The following is a 6,000-nucleotide window of genomic DNA, read 5'->3' on the forward strand; positions in this document are numbered from 1 at the left end:
TCTATGGTGTTACACACAAACACAACCACACTGTTTTTCCCTCTGTGTTCTCTCTGTCTGTCTGAGTGCCACACACAAACACACCCAGTCTTTCTCTCTCTGTCTTTGGTCTGTTCTATCTGTCTCTCTACATATATATACATGTACATGCACACACATGCTATCTTTTTGTGTTTCTATGTCCCCCCTTTAAAAAGTTTGTTCTTTTTTAAAGTGTTTTTTTTTTTCGTTTGTTTGTTTTTGTTTTCTTTTTGAGACAGGGTTTCTCTGTGTAGCTCTGGTTGTCTTGGAACTTGCTCTGTAATCCAGGCTGGCCTCGAACTCAGAGAGCCATCTGTTTCTGCCTCCAGAGGGCTGTGCTGGGATTAAAGGTGTGCACCACCACCGTCTGGCTTGTTTCTAATTTTTGAGCTTATAATTCCATTACTCCCTTCTCCTTTCTCCTTTGTCGTACCCCTCCATGTCCTCTTTCAAGTTAATGATCTTTTTCATGAATTGTTATTGCACGCATATGTGTATAACCTGATCGGTCTGTATGATGTCACTTTTATGTCCGTTTTCAGGACTGACTGACCGGCACTAGACAACCAATTGGTGTCTTCCCTGGGGAAGACTGCCTGTCCTATTCCCCGCATTTCTTCGTTGCCTAGAGTTCTTCGTGTAGGGTTGAGGGCCTGTGGGCTTTTCCCTGTCCACCCTGGTATGTCCTGATTTCTCCACTCTCAGCCATTAACTGTCTGTAGCTCTTCTTGCAGTGATGAGGCCTTGTGAGGTTTCACGACCAGTCGGCGCCAACGAGTGTCGCTGGGCAGGTTGTTGAGATCTCCTGTGAGCAGATCCCCGTCACATACAGAAGATACCATCTCGCGGCAGAGGTCTTGGGCCCCTGGCTCTTACAGTCTTTTTTTGCCGCCTCTTCCACAATGTTCTCCAAGCCTTAGGTGTACAGGTTGCATTGCCAATGCATTAATTTAGAGTGGGTGTCCCATGGTCAATTGTTCTCTGCATTTTGACCAGTTATGGATTTCTGTAATGGGCTCCGTTTGCTGTTGCTTCTGCTGAAAAAAAAAAAAAAATCGTTGAGGGGTGAGAGCATTACTTAGTGCAATGGAAAATCCCAGGAACCTGTGAGGATGATCCTAGCTAAGACTCCCAGCAATGGAATATAGGGAGCCTGAATTAGCCATCTCCTGTAACCAGAAAGACTTCCGGTGGAGGGAGTGGGATCCCGGAACCCAGTCATAGAACCTCAGACCTATAATTTACCTTGCCTACAAGATGTGCTGGGGTAAAGGTGGTGCAGAAATGATGGGAATGGCCAACCAATGACTGGTCCAGCTTGAGACCCATGCTATGAGAGGGATCCTACCTCTCACATGCCGGAGGGCCAATACCCAGAGACTGGATGATCCTGAAACCTAGGATAGAACCAAACATCACTGACAAAAAAGAAAAAAATAATGAAATAATTTCTTTATTCTGCTGTACTCATAGATTGTTGTCTAGCCCAATTGTCAACAGAGAGGCTTCACCCAGCAGCTGATGGAAACCCACAGCCAAACATTAGGTAGACCCCAGGGAATCCTGTAAAAGAGGGGAGGAAGGATTATGGGAGTCAGAGGGGCCAAGGACATCACAAGAAAACATACAGAATCAATTAACCTGTCCTCACCAATCAACCAAACATGGTCCAACAATATTCTATGACTGGCCTGTATCACAGCCTTCATAATCAAAATACCCCTATACGGAGTACACCTATGACTCCCCAAAGCCCATGTAGAAGCTTTGGGGGCTCATGGAGACTGAACTGCCAACCAGAGATCTTGCATGGAATTGAGCTGGGTCCCCTGCATAGGTGTTGCAGTTGTGTGGCTTGGTCTTCTTGTGGGACTCCTGGCAGGGGAGCAGAAGCTGTCTCTGACTCTGTTGCCTGCTCTTGGAACACTTTTCTCCTGCTGGGTTACCTCATCCAGCCTTAGCAGAGGGGGTGCCTATTGTTGCAACTCGATATGCCACGGCTGGATGCTAGACAGGGAAGGCCTGCATTTTTCTGAAGGTAAGGTCGGGTAGATGCGGGAGGGGAGAAAGGGACTCAGAGGAGAGGAGGGAGGGAAGACTGTGATCAGACTGGGAAAAAAATTAATTAATAAATTAACAGAAAAAGAATTTATAATAAATTCAGGTGTTTATATTTAAATGTGTCTGCCTTTACCTGTTTCTTGGTCTTTTTCCTTTGCACCTTTTAATGTTCTTTCTTTGTTCTGTAAGGTTAGTGTTTTGATTAATTTATGTTATGGGGAGATTTATTTTATGATCTATTTGGTGTTTTGTATGTTTCTTGTACTTTGATTGGGACCTCATTCTTTAGGTTGGGGGAAATTTTATTCTATTAGTTTATTAAAAATACTTTCTTTGCCTTTGCCTTGTGTTTCTTCTTCCTCTACTCCTATTCACAGGTTTGATCTTTTCGTACTGTGCCAGATTTCTCTGACAGTTCATGTCTGGATTTTTTTCTTTAATATTTTATTTGACTGAGGTATTCATTTTTTTTTTTACCTTGCCTTCAACACTGAGGTTCTTACATGTCTTGTAATTTGTTGGTGAGCCTTACCTCTGAAGTTTTTGTTTGACATCTTAAATTTTTAATTTCCAGTTTTATTTTAGTCTGGATTTTCTTTAGTGATTCTATTTCTTCTTTCATATCTTCACTGTCATTGTCAGCAGATTTGATGAGATACCTGGGAATTCTTAAGGGGGGATTTAATTAAGATAGAGAAGATGATTTCCCCCCTGCATTAAAAATGGAAAACATTATGATACATCGAGTTAGGCCTCTGTATAGTTCCACAATGGATGTTTGAAAATGGAACAATTAAATGAAAGGATACTCAACTCAACTGTGACTGACATAATGTCAATTGTAATCATTATTATTTTGGTAATTCTTGTCTTATCCCTAAAAAAGTTGTTTGATACTGTTGTGCCTATGTCATGAGACCCTCAAACAAGAAGACCGCTACAGAGCTGGTATCCGATGCAAACACAGAAGGGTTTATTGATTACAGGCCTGGTCTTGGCCCACTGTCCAACACTCCAGCACAGCGAGTGGAGGAGAGTGGTCCTGAGCATTTACAGGTTAGGGTTTATATAGGGAAAAACACAAGGGAAAACCACAAATGTATCACAGCCTTGTCAGAGAGTCTTGGGGTAGCTGGCATTTAATCTGATTGGTTATGGCAAGGGAAAGTACAGAATCAAAGAGTAAAATAGTTAAAATTACATCAGATGTGGTTGAGGGATATTGTTAGTAGCTGTCATTAGCCGTGCAGTTAGTGGCTGCCATCAATCATACCCTCATCAGTCATGCCCAGGGTGGAGTTCAACTCATTTTGGGAACTTGGGGGAACTTAGGGCCATGGAGAGAGCATAAGAGGGGTGGTTTTAGTTTAGTTTCAAAATTGACCCTCAGTATCAGTGCCAAATATAAAAAATTGATTGACAAGGATTAGAACTAATAAAAATATTCACACACAGGCAGAGGTGTTTAGAGAAGTTGTTACCACACCATTGCATTATGCATTATGGAACTGAAGAGGAGTCGCCCAAGATTATTAGAAAACCAACCTTAATTCATCCCGTTACCACTCAAGAATGCTCATCAGATAGGTATCCCCAAGGCTATCTAAGAGTTAACTGGGATGCTATAGAAACATTAGATTTGAAGAGATTTAAGAAAGCAATAGTTTCTTAAAGCAATGGTATGCATTCACCTTTTGTGAGCAGATGTTAAATTCATGGGCTACTTGGAACAGGATTATTCCATAAGTCTGGAAAGATTTAGTTACAGCAGTATTGGAAGCTGCTTCTCAGTTACAGCGGAGTACCTGGTGGAGAGAGGAAGCTAGGGCCATTGAACAGCAAGGTAGGATTAGAGGTTATAAGATTTCTCAAGATCAATCCTCAGTGAGGGCCGTTATACTGATGTGGAAAGACAGACTACATTTGATGATCATACCTTTTCTCTATGCTGTACAGCACCTTTGAATGCTTAAGACAAGACTGAAGAATCAAGAAAGAGAACTGAGCCTACAATTATACAAGACCCAAAAGAAGCCTTCACTGAAGTTTTACAAAGATTGACTTCAGTTGTAAATAGAATGTATCAGATCCAGAAGTTAGACAAATATTAATTGAATTTTTGGGTTTTGAAATCCTAATTCTGAATGTAAAAAGGTGATCAGGCCTTTAAAGGCAAGATCAGCACCCATAGATGAATGAATTAGAAATACAGCTGATATTGGATCTCACACTGATGATGATACTTGGATAGGAGAAATGACTTCTAAATATTTTAAGAAAAATCAAAAGGGTAGCTGTTTTAATTGTGGTGAAACCAGATCATCTGAAAAGAGATTATAGGCAAGGCATTCCTAAGAACAATGTTTTTTTCTAGACAGACTCCAAAGAGAAGGCCCAAGTCTTCTGGGATACACAGAAGATGTGGCAAAGGCTGACATTGGGGTAATGAATACAGATCAACACGGGCTAGGCAAGGTGACCATTTGTTGCTTGGAAATGCCAGAGGGTGCCTCTCTCAGGCCCCCATATCAAATATGATTCAATCATTCCCTGTCAGCATTGGGGAAACTTCTATACAGAACAATTAAAAGACTAATGCCTATCATAGAAAACCATACTGATTTTTGGATGACAGAACAGCTTTAGAAGAGAAAGTTTTTAGAAGAAACCATAAAAACAAAATATTTTGATAAGCTTATATAAATGATCAAAGTCTAAAGTTAAAAGTATAAATAAATGGCATTGTAATTGAGGATTTGGTAGTCACAGGGGCAGATATAACAACAATTGCAACAAAATCTTAGCATCCAAGTTGGCCTCTTCAGGAGGTAAATGTTCAGCTTTTAGGGATTGGAACTTTATCTCAAGTAAAACAAAGCAAGAGATGGGTCGAATGTATAGGGCCAGAAGGACAGAGAGGAAAATTAAAGCCGTATGGTCTAACATAGTAAGGAATTTATGGGGATGTGATTTGTTACAACAATGGAATACTCACATTTATATTCCTCCAGTCTCAGAAACAAATCACAAACTAATGTATATTTCTGAGAAAAATATTAGAAGGTATTATAAAGAACAGCCACTGACCATTCAGATGCAAATACCTTAGAGAAAATATTTGAAGAAGTAAAGACAATTTTGCCTTGTTGGGGACTACAAATTACCCCTGAAAAAATAAAAAGAGGAGATTCTATTAATTACTTAGAATATAAAATAGGTTTACAAAATTTTAATCACAGAAAATATAAATCAGGAAAGATCAGTTACAAACTCTTTTTTTTTTTTTTTTTTTTTTTTTTTTTTTGGTTTTTCGAGACAGGGTTTCTCTGTGGTTTTGGAGCCTGTCCTGGAACTAGCTCTTGTAGACCAGGCTGGTCTCGAACTCACAGAGATCCGCCTGCCTCTGCCTCCCGAGTGCTGGGATTAAAGAGTTACAAACTCTTAATGATTTTTAAAAATTGCTGGCTGATATTAACTGGCTACGATCCACAATTGGATTGACAACTTAACAACTAAGTAATTTATTTCAAACCTTACAAGGTGATAAGGACTTAAATAGTCCATGAAAATTATCAATCAAAGCTGAAAAAGAATTAACTCTGATAGAGAAAAATATTGCAGGATACACATGTGGATCACTTGGATTCAGAACTTAATCATGGTTTAGTTATTCTACCTTCCACCTGTTCTCTTACTGGAATTCTTTTTTTTTTTTCCCCCCGAGACAGGGTTTCTCTATGTAGCTTTGGAGCCTGTCCTGGAACTTACCCTGTAGACCAGGCTGGCCTTGGACTCACAGAGATCCACCTGCCTCTGCCTCCCAAGTATTGAGATTAAAGGTGTGCACCACCACTCCCCAGCCCTACTGGAATCCTTGAGCAGAAAGAGGATAATATTTTGGAATGCATATTTTTACCA

This window comes from Chionomys nivalis, chromosome 21, assembly GCF_950005125.1.
Source record: "Chionomys nivalis chromosome 21, mChiNiv1.1, whole genome shotgun sequence".
NCBI classification, from domain to species: Eukaryota; Metazoa; Chordata; class Mammalia; order Rodentia; family Cricetidae; genus Chionomys; species Chionomys nivalis.